The sequence below is a fragment of the Scyliorhinus canicula genome, chromosome 6 (assembly GCF_902713615.1).
Source record: "Scyliorhinus canicula chromosome 6, sScyCan1.1, whole genome shotgun sequence".
NCBI lineage: Eukaryota > Metazoa > Chordata > Chondrichthyes > Carcharhiniformes > Scyliorhinidae > Scyliorhinus > Scyliorhinus canicula.
Window position 1 is genome coordinate 176,898,938 of NC_052151.1, and position 18,224 is coordinate 176,917,161.

The 18,224-nt window shown below is 44.8% G+C and overlaps 1 protein-coding gene across 1 annotated transcript in view; it reads left to right on the forward strand.

Moving 5' to 3' along the window:
* Nucleotides 1-18,224, forward strand: part of elp3 (elongator acetyltransferase complex subunit 3) — a 144,024-nt gene that overhangs the window by 102,750 nt on the left and 23,050 nt on the right.

The window sequence follows — 18,224 nt, forward strand, 5'->3', positions numbered from 1 at the left end:
GAAATTCAAAATAAAAGGTGTAAAGAATTTGGATGATGCCTTGAACACAACGTGTGACACATGCCAAAATACAACTCATTGTTACTTCATTATTATGTATACTTTACTTTATCAACCGCATGTGTATAATTGAAATATTGTTTTGGTAATGTATTTTTGGGAGTTGGGGCATGGGAAGTGAGTGGTAAATAAGGGTGCTCTTTCATAGCTTTGGAAAATAGGAATAGAAGGCCATCAGGTCCTCAAACCACCATTCAATTAGATTGTGGCTGATCTATAGAACGACTCCAAATGCTTACCTTGGTTCCTTAACTCTAGCCCAACAAAAATCTATCAGTCTCAGTTTGAAAGCTCCAATTGACCCCAGCATCCACAGGCTTTTTGGAGGTGAGGGTTCCAGACTTCCACTACCCCTTGAGTAAAAAAACTGATTGTGACAAAAACATTTCTGCCTGGATCATAATGGGAATGTCTGGACGTCCAAAATCCCTCTTTATTAGATTCTAACTTCCTGTATAATAATGCATTATTCACTTTGTTTTACTGTTATATGCCTTGCACATCTTTCCACAACATGTTTCCACCATTTCTCACGCACTGTTTTAAATTTGACCTTCGCAATGGGCGACAGTGGAAATCATAGAGTCACTGAAACAGTGTAGAAGGAGGCCATTTGGCTCATTGAGTCTGCCCTCACCCTCTGAAAGAACATCCTATCTCGCCCCCCCCCCCCGCCCCCATCTCTGCAACCCCGCAATCCAACCCACCTTTGGCCACTAAGGGGCAATTTAGCATGGCCAATTCACCTAACCTGCACATCTTTGGACTATAGATGCTCTAGCTGTAACTATATCTATTTGGACCATAGATTATATATCTTTGAAATACAACACTCTCCATCCATCCTTGGTGGGCCTGAATCCATTTTGAGTCAACCACAGTGGATAGGACAGCAGTTTCTCAGAGCAGTCTCGGTAGGGGTGATTAACCAACCAGTTTTTAAAACGTTCCAGCAGCTTTTACTGAGTTCTAATGCGAATTACTTCTATGTTTTCTTCTACAGTATAGCACAAGACTATTAAACTTAATGTTATATGTGGATGAGTGCCCTAAGCGTGCTTCAGATTAGAATGAGTGGCCCTACTGGGCTGTCCAATATTATGATTGTGTGAAAGCAGTTAGTGTGAGAGTGTTTGGGATGACTGCTTCCAACGTCCAGCAATCACATCTGCTGTGCTGCTTCATTAGCTCAGTTGCAAATTTGTATTTGTACTGTCATTACATTCTGAAAGTTGATGTTATCACTGAGGAACTGGCTGCTCCTTAAATTATAAATGGCCAAGGGGACTGGTAGTGAGCACACTGAACATTGAGAAATGATAGCACTCTCATTGTATGCTCTTTAACAGCAATCTAAAGGATATTATGGCTCTAACTGGAGAGAAGGAAAGCAGATCAGATTAATTTGTGGGTTTTTGTTGCTGATTACAGCCCACCACTCTTTGTATTTGACTAACTATCGCACAGTTTAAAGGCTTGTGTTCCGTCATCCCAGTGGAGGAATTAATCGTGGAGAAAGGCAGTTTTGTTGCGCCCAGATATTTACGTGTCACTTATTTCTCCTGTTTTTTTGTACATCAGAGAACTTGCAGTACAACAATAAGCCATTCAGCCCATCTGACCTGTGCCAGCTCATTGCAAGAGCTATAAAATTAGTTCCACTTCACTACTTTTTCCCGGTAGTTCAGCAAATATTTTGCCTACAAGTATTTATTTCTTTCCTTTTGAAAGTTACTATTGAATCTGCCCTTTCAAACAGTGCGTTCCATATTGCAACAACTCGCTACATAAGTACATTTTACTGATCTCCCTACTGTCTCTTTTGCCATATTTTAAATATGTACCCCCGTTAAAGACCTTCCTGACGATTAGAATTTATCCCTATCTGCTCAACAGAACGCTTAATAATTTTGCACACCTCTAATCTTCTTCTTAACCTTTCCTACTCTAAGGTGTTCCTCCAGTATTTCCACATAATAATTCCCTTGTCCCTGGTAACATTCAAGCAAATCTCTTTGCACCCTCTCCAAGGTCTTGACATCTTCACTAAAGTGTGTTGCTCAGAATTGGATGCAATTGTCTGGAAGGAAAAAGAGTTGAGGGAGAATGTTTAGTTTTTTTTCCTCAATGTTGACATGGTCACTGCTTTAATCATCAACTCCAAAGTGTGTTTTGCAGCTTCACAACCCGTGTTTCCTTGCATGCATGTGCAGCCTCTAGCAATCTGGAATGTACCCGACTGAAATAAACACCACTTGTGTAAGTTAAGATGTAAACTTTTCATGGTGAAGAACGTATGGTGTTCAGAGGAGTTTGTAGGTCACTCAGTATAATGAAAATTCAGAGGGAACATTTCACTGCTTCTGGTGGAGTTTCATGGATACCGGATGTGTCGGTGGTATGTCCAGCAGTCATCTCCACTGGTCATTGCTTTGGCGATGAGGGCATCCTTTTGGTCTCTGGATTGGACGATGACTAAGTCGATGCCAGTGTTTTGATCATGGTGTCTCAAGCAAGTCTTGAACTTGTCTTTATAGTGGAACAGTGCGTTGTGATGACAAGATGATGTGTGTGCTTTTGGCGAGCAGGATTACCCTGTTGAAGTTGCAATCCCAAATCCTTCCTTTCTGTTGGTTCCTTGTCAGATTTGGGAGCCCTTTCCAACCTTGGCATTGAAGTTCCCACGGAGGATGATCTTGTCTTCCTTGGGAATTTTGGATTGAATGGTGTCCAGGGTGAAGTAGAAGCCTTCTTTGGGCTCATCGTTGGCATCAAGGGTTGGGGCATAGGCACTTACGACCATTACCAACTGGTTCTTGGCAAGTTGTAGACGGAGGGTCATGAGGCATTAATTGATGAAGACAGGAGCTCCGAGAGTCGGTTGACGAGTTCAACCAATGTTTACTGCCGAGACTGGTTCCACGAGGACAACCACAAAAGACCTTGCTGACAAGAGGAGGAAAGCTCTCCACGCCTGGCAAAATGACATAAACACCAAATCAAAGACCTCATCAATTAGCCGCGGTGGAGGTGCAAAGAAGAACAAGGGAAATCAAGAACCACTAGTGGACCGAGAAAGCTAAGGAATTGCAACTCTTCGCTGACAAGCATGACACCTAGGGCTTCCCCAAGGAGGAACCCAATACCCTAGGCCTCAAACCGATGTGGATTAAGGACGGAATCCTATTGAGGGACAGAGAAAACGTCAACCTTTGACGGAGAGAACGCTTCATAAAACTCCTAAATCATGATACAATCATAGATGAGACCCCAACTCACCATCAAAAATGATCTTGGATTCCCATCTACCGTGGATGAATTTGAAGCCGTTATTAAACACGGGAAAGCCGCAGGAGTGGGTGGGATACTAGCGGAGATTTTCATACTTGAAAGAGATCACCAGTCATCTCCATCAGCTGTTGCTGAAAATCTGGAACAGGGAAAATTCCTGCCAACCACAAGGTCATTGCCCCATCTTCGAGAAAGGAGACAAAGCAGATTGTGGGAACTACCAAGGAATCTCCCCTCTCTCCACGCCGAGAAGATCATCGCCCAATTCCTTGCTAGCACCTTTACCCAGTCTCTGAAGAAATCCTTCCGGAAAGCCAGTGTTGCTTCTGACCAAACCGTGGAACCATGGACAGGATTTTCACTGCTTGGCAACTTCAAGAGAAATGCCTGGAGCAACATCAACTACTCTACATGGCCATCATCGATCTGAAATTCTTTTGACTCCAGTCAATTGGGAAGTAAAGGCTGGCTGTCCAGAGAAATTCAACAACATCCTCCAACTAATAATAATAATAATTATTATTATTATTTGGAGGATGTTGTTGAATTTCTCTGGACACCTTGTGAGAATGGAGTCGTGGTTTGCACTATGCGTTATTTGCTTTTCTTTCTGTACATACTATACAATGTCATTGTTTTATACGCCAAAAATACCTCAATAAAATTGTTTATTTAAAAAAAAAAAACACGTGCAGAGATCTGAAGAGAAACGAGTTAAGGAAGCTAGAGAAATGAAGAGAAGTGTCCAAGAAGTTTGGAGTTAAGTGAACAGAGACCAAGATATTGTTCAGAAGAAATGAAGGAAGAATAAACAAAGTGTTCTGAGTTAGAGGCAATTCCAGTAACCAGATTTAAAGTGGGCAACAGCCTTTCCTGGCAAAACAAATGTATGATGACATTTTAATACAGTGTGGGAATCGAGAGTTAAGCAACTGTGAATAGTTTGCACAGCAGTCAACCCAGAGATTCACATTAAAAATGGAGTAGAATCTTTGTTTAAGTGTCATTTGGAAATTCTAGTCTGAATTTTGGAATGCAAACCACTAAGGAAAAGTATTACTAATTTTAAAGCATGTTTTTGGAAGAGGACTATAGAAACTTTCATGTGATCAGCATCTAGGGGTATTCGGAGGAGAAATCCAGATACTAACTTAGGTTCAGAGTAGAGTGCGTGTATTTGACCAAAATCATCTTGTGTGTTTAAAAGGGATTTTTTGTGGTAATGAGACCATTGTAGCTTAAAATGTACACTATAATTCGTTTTAATTTTTATATCTGTGGTTAAATGTTAAGCTAAGGAGGAATAAAGAAGTGTTGTACGATAAAAAAAAAACAATTTCTCTGGACAGCCGGCCTTTGACACTTCTACATGACAAGATATTGGCGATAGTCCTCATTAATGGAAAAAGACAAAAATCTTCTAGGTCAAAACTGGAGTCAAGCAGGGATATGTTATTGCCCCCACCCTTTTCTCCATCTTCATCGTCACCATCCTTCACGTTGTCAAGAGCAAGCTTCCTAGTGGAGTGGACATAGTCTACAGGGTGGGTGGAACACTTTTCGACCTCAACCGGATGAAATCCAAGAAGAAAACGAAACTTACATCACTCGTGGAATTTCAGTATTTGGATGACATTGCCATCTCCACTCTCTCAGAAGATAATCATCAAGCCATGCTTGACACCTTTGTGGAAGCATACCAAAGGATCGGTCTCAACTTTAAGAAATATCAACTCCTTTACCAACCTGCCCCAGGGCATGATCCAGTCTCTCCCTCCACCAAGGTCAATGGAAAAACCCTACCAAACGTGAAACATTTCTTGTGCCTGGGGAGCCATCTCTCCTCTCAGGTTGATATCGATGGAGAGATTCAACATTGTATCCTATCCGCAGTGTCTCCTTTGGATGCCTAAGGATGATAGTCTGAAGATACGGGATGAACCATTTAGGACAGAGATGAGGAGAAATTTCTTTAACCAGAGAATGGTCAGCCTGTGGAATTCATTACCACCGGAAGTAGTTGACGCCAAAACACTGCATATTTTCAAGAAGCAGTTAAATATAGCACTGAATAAAACTAGGGCAAGGGGGATCAAAAGATATTGGGGAAAGCGGGATGAGGCTATTGAGTTTGATGATCAGCATTCACAATGAATGGCGGAGCAGGCTTGAAGGGCCAAATGGCCTCCTCCTCCTCCTCCTCTTTTTTATGTTTCTATGACCATGACATCCGTGCTGACACCAAGATCCTCGTGTACAAAGCAGTCATCCTCCTAACTCTTCTATACAGCTCAGAAACCTGGACTACGTACAGACTCCACCTCAAGGCTCTGGAGAGGTACCATCAGATTCTCCGCATCAACTGGGAAGACAGGCATACTACATCAGTGCCCTTGAAGGAGCCAAGAGCACCAGCATCCAGACCACAATCATCCGAAACAAATTCTGCTGGGCTGGCCATGTGCTTAGGATGCCAGAGTCCTGACTGCCAAAGCGAATCTTCTTTGCTCAGCTCAAGGAAGGCTTCTGATCAAGAAGAAGACAAAGGAAGTGCTTCAAAGGCACCCTGAAGAGTTACCAATGCCTCGAAGATCCTTGCTCAGAAGAGCCCTACTTGGAGGAACCACCAAGCTGACGAGACACAATTATTCAAGTACACCCGATGGCAAGAGGAGGCCCGGAAAAGGAACGTGAGAAAGGAATTCCAGCGATTCGGAGTCCAAGGACCAATCTCACCTCCTGGAAACACCTGCCAAGTGTGTGGTTGAAGATGCGGCTCTAGGATTGAGCTCATCAGCCACGCAAGAAACTACAGAACCCATGACCAGTAATACGTAGTTCCTTAGGTGGGCAATCATACTCGTTAGTGAGCGATCGCGAAAGACAAACTGGAGATTCAACTGAGTTCAGTGCCACGGAGCACATTTTATTGTAGTTTGAATTGTGTGAGCGTTTGTGAGCAGAACCTTATTTTTTTACAACTTGGAAGCATGAGTGATTCTGCAAATTGAGGGCAGGTTCTGTTGAGTGAGATGTGGATAATGACTTGAATTATTGTGCAGCAACCAAATTTACCAATCATGCATGGCATCAAAGTCTAACCCCAATTTTATATTTGTGATGCTGAATAAAAAATGTCTACTGCTCCTGATGTGGGGAAGACAGAGTGAATTTTCTGGCAGCAGGGGTGAAAGTTATCTATCAAGCCTCTTTGCACTTTCCCTTTTTCACCCCATGCACCACACCGCAGCCAGCACCAGACCATCAATAGATGAGCAGTGCAAAGCTGCCTCAGAACATGGTGTGTCTGCTCTATTAGCAGATTAAGCTTTTGACAGTACAGCTATTCAAACATGGCAGGGCCAGCCAATTTGACTCATTCGCACAGACCAGTGCAGGGGAAGAGCCCACTTGTATTGGGGCTGTGGCACACTGTGGAAGCAAATCTAGAATGGCTTCTGGTTCAAGTGCAATTAAGACTCAAATTCAGCCTTGTTCTCTCATTCTCTCCCCAACTTGAGCTCACAGGCACAGATTGTGATTGCAGGCTGCAAAAGAGCAAATTGCTATTGCTATGTGCTGAGGAAAGCTACCCATATACAGGCTCTAGATGGGAAACAAAGCAAAACTTTGATAAAGAATGGGAGGGGAAATAATCAGATTGCAGGAAATGGGAGGGAATTACGACAATTCTTGCAACACATTTAGCAATGAGCCTAAATTAATCTATAACAGTTAGAGAAAACCTGGCTAAGAGTGATCATGAATGATTGAATTTGATAGTAGGTTTGAGATGGAGAAGAGTGAATCACGACTAAGGTTTTAAATTTAAGTAAGGCTGAAGGAATGGACAGAACAATTATGGATTGAACTATAGATGAGCAGGAGGGAGGTGCTGATGGTGTATTCTGGTAGGATACAAAACCTGTATGTCCCCTCGAGACATCTACTTGTGTGATTGAATAACTGTGGCAAGATATCTTCTTTTATAATTGAACAACCTTGGTCAACAAGAGACTGTAGAAAACTAAAAGAAAGGGTTAATAAAAATGCAAGATCCCACAGACTGAGAGACACGAGAAAAAAAGCAAGGGATTACAAAGAAATCAATAGGACAGCAAAAAAGGAATATCAGAAAAACCTTGTGAGGGATATCAAGGACAACACAAGTATATTAAATGAAAGAACGTTAAGAGTAATGTGGACCCCTTAAAAATAGATACAGACGATTTAGTAATTGAAAATAAGGAAAATGGCAGCCTTGCTAACTAGTACAGTACAGGAGGAAGATCAAGTACCAATGATAAGGAGAACTGAAAGTAAATCAAGAGCAGGGAGTTAAGAGTTTAATACAAGTTTTTAAAATAGTAATAGAGAAAATACTGTACTTGTATGAAGATGGACAAATCTCCAGGATCTGATAGTTTTCGTAGAATCTTCACAGTGCAGAAGGAGGCCGTTTGGCCATCGAGTTTTGCACCGATCCCCTGAAAGAGCATTCTACCTAGGCCCACTCCACAGCACTGTTCCTGTAACCCCATAACCCCATCTAACCGTTGGACACTTAAGGGGCAATTTATCACGACCAATCCATCTAACCTGCACATCTTTGGACTGTGGGAGGAAATCAGAGCACCTGGAGGAAACCCATGCAGACATGGGGAGAACGTGCAAACTCCACACTGACAGTCCCACAAGGCCGGAATCAAACCCGGGCTCCTGGCACTGTGAGGCAGCAGTGCTAAGCACTGTGCCATCGCGCCACCAAAATTAAATTCCACCAGCTGGCACGGTGGGATTTGAACACGTGCCCCCAGACCGTTTGCCGGGCATCGACTTTGCTAGTCCAGTAACATTACAACTACGCTGCAATCTTCCAGTTTCTTTTCAGTTTCCCCAAGTAATGACATTACACACTCTCAGCCTCGCCGTTTCCGTACATAAAAATCACAATTTAACTTTTCATATTTTACTGATGTCCTGCCCAGTCTTTCAAATTTCCAGAACAATAAATCGAGAGGTTGTTCAGTTTTTCCGAGGTAAATGCAGCAATTCATTTCAAACACTTTCCTCAATTGTTGTAACTGCTGAATTGGTAAGTAAAGCCGATTGAATGTCAAATCTAACGGTTTGATTTGCTCCTTCCACAAAATGTGACCAGTTGTGGGAGTTGGAAAATAGTCCTTCTGCCTCTCATTTGTTGTGGAATAACTGCAGCACTGGTACGAATAGTGAGCCGCTATAAATTCTCAACTTAAACTTGCGATGGGTATTATTTTTTTTGCCTGTCCCTGGTTTTGGTATTGGGTGGAAACTATAGGTATTGTGATGTATCGCAATTGTGTGGCACAAGGCTGAATGGACCGAGAAGGTCTTTTCCTGTTTGTCTTTACTCATACATTATGTAAAAGGACTGCCCGGTTGCCAGTACAATTCTGAGTGCAAAGGAATTAAATATTTATCAGAAGGTTTCTTAATTTTGGTCATTATCAGAAGCCTGGGTGAGTAATAAACTGGAGAAAGAAGAACCAAAGTTGGAGTGTGTTTGTGTGCAAAACAGGAGTTTGGTGCTGCTGATGAGAAGTATGAGTGTACCTCTATAAAGTTAGATAGCTCACGGTGAGCTGGACAATAGATCTTCGTACCAAACACAGTCTGCACCAGCTGGTATTCATCACAGGCTCCAGAATGACCCAGATATTGAAAGCGCACTTACTAACCACCTTGTTGGATATAGATTGAATTTGAGAAGCGATTATGTCGTGAAAAGAATCACTAATCTATCAGGGAGTTTTGAGTTTCATTGATTTTTACACCTTTTGTGTGACAGCTAATGTGTCACTGACAAAGTGATAATGCATTGGAAAGTGAGTATGAAGTCCAAATTAAACTGCCATCATTTTCTCAGGGGGAGTTGATGTCTTCATTGTAACTCCATGGGCTCCCACCCCGTGGCCCAGCTGGCAAAGGTTTGTCTGTCAGACACTGAGCAATACACATCAGAATAAAACTGGTTCCATTCCTGAGGTTGTTGATTTTGGCTAGGACAACTCTTAGAGGTGCAAGTAAACTAAGTATCTCCACTTAGTTAGTAGGAGAGATGTCACCCTCATGTCAGGTCCTGTGGGTTAAATCCCAGCACAGGTCCAGAATGGATAGGAATGTAAGTTTAACTCCAGCACAATGTCAAGAAAAGAGATTCCGAAGTTGTGGAGAACTTTGTTTGCTGGCCCAGATATTGAAGAGTCCGCCTGCATGCTGCATGCACAGACTTACTTATCTTCTATCAGAATTTGAAGATTAAGAAATTATTTGGGCAGTTTACTGGCCACCTTTCCACCCATTGTACCTGTGCAAGGTGAGGTTCTGAGGAAATGCTCCCTTGGTTTTTATAAATAAATTTAGAGTGCCCAATTCTTTTTTTTCCCCAATAAGGGGCAATTTAGTGTGGCCAATCCACCTACCCTGCACATCTTGGGTTATGGGGAGACCCACGCAGACATGGGGGGAATGTTCAACTCCCACACAGACAAGTACCCGGGGCTGGGATTGCTAATCACTGTGCTACGTGCCGCCCCAACGCTCTATGTTTGCTTGATATTGAGTTTGGATGCTTACTGTGGAGCTGAGTCTTCATTGTGAGACACAGTATACTCCTGGGTTCCTCAATGTCAGCCTTATCTCAGTTTACATAGAATTTACAGTGCAGAAGGAGGCCATTTGGCCCATCGAGTCTGCACCGGCTCTTGGAAAGAGCACCCTACCCCCTACCCAAGGTCAACACCTCCACCCTATCCCCATAACTCAGTAACCCCACCCAACACTAAGGGCAATTTTGGACACTAAGGGCAATTTATCATGGCCAATCCACCTAACCCGCACATTTTTGGACTGTGGGAGGAAACCGGAGCACCCGGAAGACACCCACGCGCACACTGGGTGGATGTGCAGACTCCGCACAGACAGTGACCCAAGCCGGAAATCGAACCTGGGACCCTGGAGCTGTGAAGCGATTGTGCTAATCACAATGCTACCGTGCTGCCCCAGAGTTGCCCCAGAGTTGGTTGTACTCTGTCCTCCGAATCACAACATCTGGATTTAAGTCCCATTCCAGGACTTGAGCACAAAAATCAAGGCTGACACTCCGGTAAGGTACCGAGGGAGTGCTGCTCTGTCCGAGGAATCCTCTTTCAGATGAAGTGTTAAATCTGCCCCCTCAGGTGGATGTAAAATATCCTGAGGCACTATTTCAAAGATGAACTGGGGAATTATCCACTATATCCAAGCAAATGCTTAGCCCTCAATAAGCACTACAAAAATCAGGTTGTCTGTCATTATTGCATTGCTATTTCTGGGAGCTTTCTGTGTGCTAATTGACTGCTGTGTCCCCTGTATTATAACCGTGAATATACTTCCAGTAAAGAGTTTGAGACTTCCAGTGGTCATGAAAAGCACAATATAAAAGCAATTTTTTCTTTCTAGAGTTCCTCCCAAGTGTTTGTATTTAGAAGCTCATTAACTGAGCATTCCAGATGGCAGAGCTGCTTTGAATATGAAGAGAGCAATGATTGCAACGAGCCAATTGGGTCATGGATGCTGCTTGTCAAGAGTAGTTTTATTTTCATCTTCTCATTTTGAGAGGACTAGTCCTTGATTTAGGATGATGAGGATCTGCAGTCCAGCTTGTACCTTTGGATCTATGTTTCAGACTTGTCCATCCTCCGTTTTCTTTCTCATCCAAGTGCGACAGGTTCTTGGATCTACCTTGGGACTCTTCACAAAAACAATTTAAAAACTCACCTCAAAAATGTGATTGGTTAAAAAAGCAACTTGCATTTACGTTCTGCCTTGAATAAAGAAACGGTTCCAGGGCATTTCGTAGACAGCTACTATAGTCAAAAAACTTACAGTGGGGTAAAGCAGCAGAGACCAAAAGTTTGGTCAAAGAGGTGGATTTTAAGAAAGAAGTGAGGGCGGCAGAGTTGTTTAGGTTGGGAACTCCAGAGCTTGGAGTCTAGGCAGCTCACGGCACCGTCATTGGTAGTGGGTGAATGGAGAGGGGATACATGAGGCCACCCAATTGGGATTGGCCTCCCATTACTCAGTGCAAGATTTCAAAGCGTCACATCCACTCTCTCAAAAACATTACCCCTTTGTCCAAACTGACTTCTCATGCAGGTGGAAATACAGTGTCTCGGAAAAACAGGGCCAGGGGTAGCTGAGGTTATATAATCCCACTGGTCTAAAAGACTCTTAATGGATACTGTTCTGTTAATTTAGTTTCTCATTTGGTCCCAGTAACATCAGCAGTATTCCTTCTAATTATCGCTTGTTGACCAAAGTTACTAACAATGTATAGATTGAATGATACCAGAATTATGAAGTATAACTATCATGGTAGGCTGAACAGGTTGAGGTCGTTTTCCCTGGAGAATAGAAGGCCGAGGGGTGACCCAATAGAGGTCTTGAAAATTATGGTGCAGTTCCATACAGAAATCATAAAGAAAATGTTATGCATATAAATTGCACAGAGGGCGGAATTTTCCGACTGTTGCCGCTGACGGGACCTTCCAATCCCACCGACAACGACCCTCCCGCCATGAGTTCCCCCGTGGCGGAGGATATGAATGACACCATTTACTGCGGTGGGACTGGAAGATCCACCTGCAAAACATGCTGCAGAGTCGGGGGTGGAAAATCCTGCCCACAGCACTGAAAAGGGCAGAATTGAGGCATAATTTTCTACATGCGCCACCTGAACCACCTTCCTTTATATGACCCTATCAACAGAACCTCCTTGATTTCTTTTGAATGTTAATAGCTTGATTTGTTTGAAGGTGCATTTCACACTTTTACGAAGCAAAACCATAAATTCTGCTAACTTTGTTCTGGTTCAAGAACACATAGGAACAGGAGTAGGCCATTCAGCCCCTCAAGCGTTTCACTATTCACTTACATCATGGCGATCTAAATCTTAACTCCATCCATCTGCTTTGACTCCATAATCCCTCAATGTCTTTAACTGGTAAAAAATCTATTGATCTTGGATTTAAATTATTAATTGTGCTAATGTCTCCTACCTATTGTGGAAATAAGTTACACATTTCTGCTATCTGTTGCTCTCTCCTGAAAGGCCTGGCTCTGATTTTAAGCTTGCATGTTATTGTCCTAAACTTCCCCCAGGAGTGGAAAATGCTTCTCTCCATCCACCCTGTCAATTCCCTTCAAAATCATAAAAATCTCAAACAAATCTCTTCATCCAGGGCAGCACGGTAGCATTGTGGATAGCACAATTGCTTCACAGCTCCAGGGTCCCAGGTTCGATTTCCGGCTTGGGTCACTGTCTGTGCGGAGTCTGCACGTTCTCCCCCTGTGTGCGTGGGTTTCCTCCCACAGTCCAAAGATGTGCAGGTTAGGTGGATTGGCCATGCTAAATTGCCCTTGGTGTCCAAAATTGCCCTTAGTGTTGGATGGGGTTCCTGGGTTATGGGGATAGGGTGGAGGTGTGGACCTTGGGTAGGGTGCTCTTTCCAAGAGCCAGTGCAGACTCGATGGGCCAAATGGCCTCCTTCTGCACTGTAAATTCTATGATCTCTAATCATATGATTGGGAGCCATGGTATCATTCTGGTCAATCTACATTGCTCTTTTCAAGGTCTCTGAGGTACAGTGCCCAGAACTAAATGCATTACTCTAGATGTAGTCTATCCAGGGCATTGCATACCTATATCAAGAACCAGCCTGTTCCTGTTCTTAAACACTGTTCTTAAATACTTTGGAAAGCAATGCAAATTCTCCATCTTTCTGTCTTCCACAGGATCAGATGAGGCCAACATCTGCCCCTGCTAAGCTGTCATTAATTGCACCTTACTGTTTATCCTGCCTGGTAAACACAGCTAGATTCTGCACCTTACCTCAGTCCCCTTTTTGCTCCATCGTCATTTCCACTACAGCATGAAATCAGAAAGTTTTAAATCTTTTTGACTTTTTAAAATAATTAACATTTTTTTCCCCAAAAGGACCAAACGCTCATCTTTTAGTCAACTTTTATGGCATAATCTGGTAAAGTCAGAAATTGATTTTTTTTTTTTGCATTACTTCCTATTGTAGCGTGCGTTCTCTCTATTCATTGTAGAGTGATTTTGAGAGATAAAGCCTTTACGCTGCCTACACTATGTGCAATAATGTAAAAAAACATGTTTCACATTGTTCCAGTGCAGTGTTTTTCAATCCCATGCTATTTACCTTTAATCTTTATTGTGCATCGTTTTCTCTGGTGAAGTGCCATTGATTTGAATCTAGCAAAAAAACTTGTATTCATTTTCTGATGCCTGTAAATGTTGTTTCATTGTCCCAGCCTTGACTCACAACAGATCTGACTCCACAAAGCAAAGGGCAATATTTATTCTTGAACTCCAAAGTATGAATGTTGACCAGTTTGAGTGGGAAAGATGCAGAATGAAGTGAATACAACCCTGGGGGAGAAGAGGAGTGGTGCCCAATAACTTAAAGAGCAGATGCATAATCTGAGTGTAGGCTCCATCATCCTTTGGAGAGAATTATAGGGCTCATAGACTTTATATTATTGCTTTGCGGTGGGAATAATCATTGAACAGACAATGTAACTGAATTACTGGAGCAACCACAAAACAAACTCCCATGTTCGCCTGCTAATTTGGATTTTAGCTGTTGCAGCGAGATGTTTAAATAGTTAAGTGGAAGATTTCCAGTGTTCTGGACCACACTAACTTCAGTCGTTGAATCAGCAGTCATTGGGCCTGATGAATTGTCCCTGACCTCTCCAGTTAATCCCTTTGCAGCCTCTCATAAATCAGTGTATGGGTCTAGATTGCACAAAATGATTACTTGGAGGCGTTGGTCTATTACCAGAGTTCATGGACTGTGATTTTGACGTGCATCCTTATCATGCTGATCAGCAAGTGTTGCCCACATTTAAAATCCAGTGATGTACTTCTGGGGGCTGAGTTAATAATGGCTCATTGCGTTGTTTCAGCATTTTGTTAAAACGCCTATAGCACTGGTTCAATTTTCACAGCATTGTAGTGCAGAGGTGTTAGAATTCTCAGTCGTGTTTCTAATCTATGATAAATGGGGTTAGAGTCTAAAGAAAGTTATGAAGAATACATGGAGTTACATTGCTCTATCAAATAGCATGGCCTGCCGTTTAAAAGTAATTGATAACTTTAGTCCAGGTGAAATCCAGCCTTTCAGTGTGTCTCTCGATACTACCTTTTATTTCAGTTTTTCTTTTATACTTTTCCTGATAACAGATATATTGCGTACAGGGCACCAGTTTGTTTTAGAATTGAGGCAGAAAGCCAACAATGCAGTAGCTATCAGAGAGTGAACCCTAATGTCTCCGGTTGTAGCCTGATCAGAATGCTACTGTAATCCTGCCCCTTGGGCCTGTTACACCAGGTCTGGAGGTGGCCATTCAGTCTGTTCCGCCATTCAATTTGATCTTGGCTGATTTTTATGTGCCGTACGAGAATCTATCTTGGCACAAAATTCAGGTTCATAGAATCATAGAATTTACAGTGTAGAAGGAGGCCATTCGGCCCATTGAGTCTGCACCAGCCGTTGGAAAGCCCACACCACTTAAGCTCACGCCTCCATCCTATCCCAGTAACCCCAGCTAACCTTTTTGGACACTAAGGGCAATTTAGCATGATAAATCCACCTAACCTGCACATCTTTGGACAGTGGGAGGAAACCGGAGCATCCGGAGGAAACCCACGCAGACACTGGGAGAGGTGTTCACAGTCCAGATTGGGGGTGGGGGGTTTGGGGTGGGGGGGGGGGGGGGGGGGGGGGGGGGGGGGGGGGGGGGGGGTGGGCCTCGTGGAGGTTTAGGCACCTGGGGAAGAGGGAATATTCCTCCTTCTCCCATGTCCACCAGGTGTATTCTCATATTGATTTTTTTGTTGTGGGTAAGGCAGTTTTGACGGGGGTTGTGGGGCGGAGTATGTGGCAATAATGTTCTCGGACCTCGTGCCACACTATTTGGTTGTTAGGTTTAGGCCAGGGTAGGCTAAGAGACCGGGGTAGAGGCTGGACTCAACACTTTTGGCAGATAAGAAGTTCTGTGATAAGATGGCACTGGCGATTAAGAACTACATTGATTGTAGTCAAAATGGAGAAGTTTCTGCAGCCACGTTCTGGAACACATTGAAGGCAGTGGTTCGGGGAAAATTATTTTGTTTAAGGCCCATCGGGATAGGGTTGAGAGGGAGGAGACGCTGAAGTTGCTGGAAGGTATTGAAGATTTGGATTGGAGGTACTCGGTGGCCCTGACTAGGGAGTTACTGGCGGAAAGGAAGAAGCTGCAAGGGCGTTTTGATCTATTGACAAAGGGAAATATGATTGATCAGCTACAGCGGGGGGGTGCAGTATGAGTACAGGGAGAAGGCGAGTTGCCTGCTTTCCCATTAGCTGCGACAGCAGGCAGGGACAAGGGAAATTGTGCAAGTTAGGGCAGCGGAAGGGGAGGTGGTGATGGAGCTGAAGTAAATAAATGAAGCGTTTGAGGCCTTTTATTGAGGGCTGTACAGGGCCGAATCTAGGGAGAGGAGGCAGGTGGGTTGGGATGAATGGGTTGGTGTTCCCGGAGACGGAGGAGGGGAAGCGGCAGGCATTGGAGGAGCCACTGGGTTGCAGGGGGTAATGGAGTGTGTGGGTATGCTGCAGTCAGGAAGGCGCCCAGGCCAATGGAATTTTACCATCAGTTCTCGGCGGAGCCCCCCCCCCCCCCACACTCCCTACCGCGCCCCCCAACACCCCCCCCCCCATTTTGAGACCGTTTAAGGAGGCAGTGGTGAGGGGGAGCTGCCGGATATGCTGGTGCAGGTGTCTATTTTGCTGATTCCAAAAGAGGACAAGGACCCAATGGAGTTATGGGTCTTAAAGGCCCATCTCTCTGTTGAACGGGAATGTGGAAGTGTTGGCTAAGTTGTTGGTTGGAGGGGTGTGTGCTGGATCTGTCCTCGGGATCAGACGTAGTTTGTGAAGGAGCAGCAGCAGTAATTTTATGAACCTATTGAATGTGGTTATTACACCTACGGGGGATGGGGGTGGCAAGTGCCTGGTGATTGTATCTATGGATGCAGAGCAGTCATCTGACCAGAAGGAATGGTGCCACTTGTTCAAGGTCCTTGGGATTGGGCCGAAGTTTGTGGCATGGGTATGGCTATTGTATGCACTCCCCATGGCGTGTGTGAGAACAAATGAGACAATCTCAGTGTAGTTTGGGTTGTATAGGGGACAACGGCAGGGATATCCATTGTCACCATCGCTGTTCGCGTTGACGATTGAGCTCTTGGCGATTGCGCTTCGAGTGAGGGGGTTAGAGAGCATAGTCTGTATACACCAATGTTTTATTGTGAATCCACTTGAAAATATGGAGAGAATTGTGGACTTGATGGGGAAATTTGGGGCCTTTTCTGGGTATAAATTGAATGTCGGGAAAAGTGAGACCTTCCCGGTGAACGCTCAGGGGTGGAGTGCGAATTTGGGGACGCTACCATTTGAGGTGGCTAGGGTTAGATTTTGGTATAGGGATTCAGGTGGCACATGACTGGGCTACCAACCATAAATGGAAATTGACGGGTCTGATAGAGAAGGTTGGGGGGGATTTCAAAAGGCGGGACACCCTGAATTTGACATTGACGGGGAGGGTATACGTGATAAAGATGGGGGTGGGTCGAAGGGGGATGTGGCGGTGTGTTGCCAAGGTTCTTGTTTTTTTATAAATGTTTTTATTCTCCATTTTCACATTTTCGTGTTTAAGTGCGTTTGGAATAAAATATATTTTAAGAAATTAACTGATATTGAAGATATGGCAACAAAATGCAAGAAGAAATGCCTAAACTTACAAATTCATTTTGGGTGAGGTGGTGTCTTTTGTTAAGAACAAGAGGTCACATACTGCTTCGAGTATACTCTAAATCAGGCTTGTCCAACCTTTTTGCGTGGGGGAGCCACATTACAAAATGTTTTTCACTCAAGCGGCTAATGGGCCAATTTTGGCTGGATAATGTTCAGCACAGCATTAAACATGGATTTTTTAAAGAGGTGAGGTGTGAAAGAAGCAACCTGTTAATCAAAAAATAAAGCAATGAGTAACAAATGGAGTATACAAACGCAGTAGCGTAGGAGTTAGTATTTCACTCACTCCCAGACTCGGGGTGCTCACTCACTCACTCATTTCCCCTCACCCAGAGTGGATAATGGTGGGTGTGGGTCAGGGGAAATGTGAATACCGACACTGGGAATGAGCTAAGGTTAGACTACATCCACACACGCTCCCCTCACGCGCGCGCTCCCCTCACGCGCGCGCTCCCCTCACGCGCGCGCTCCCCTCACGCGCGCTCTCCCCTCACGTGCGCGCTCCCCTCAGGCGCGCGCTCCCCTCAGGCGCGCGCTCCCCTCAGGCGCGCGCTCCCCTCAGGCGCGCGCTCCCCTCAGGCGCGCGCTCCCCTCAGGCGCGCGCTCCCCTCAGGCGCGCGCTCCCCTCAGGCGCGCGCTCCCCTCAGGCGCGCGCTCCCCTCAGGCGCGCGCTCCCCTCAGGCGCGCGCACCCCTCAGGCGCGCGCTCCCCTCAGGCACGCGCTCCCCTCGCATACACGCGCTCCCCTCAGGCGCGCGCTCCCCTCGCATACACACCCTCCTACACACGCGCGCGCCCTCCCCTCTCGCGCACGCGCCCTCCCCTCGCGCGCGCACGCACCCTTCCCGCGCGCACGCACGCACACTCCCCTCGCGCGCACGCACACTCCCCTCACACGCGCGCACGCACACTCCCCTCACGCGCGCGCACTCCCCTCGCGCACGCGCACGCACACCCCTCACGCGCGCA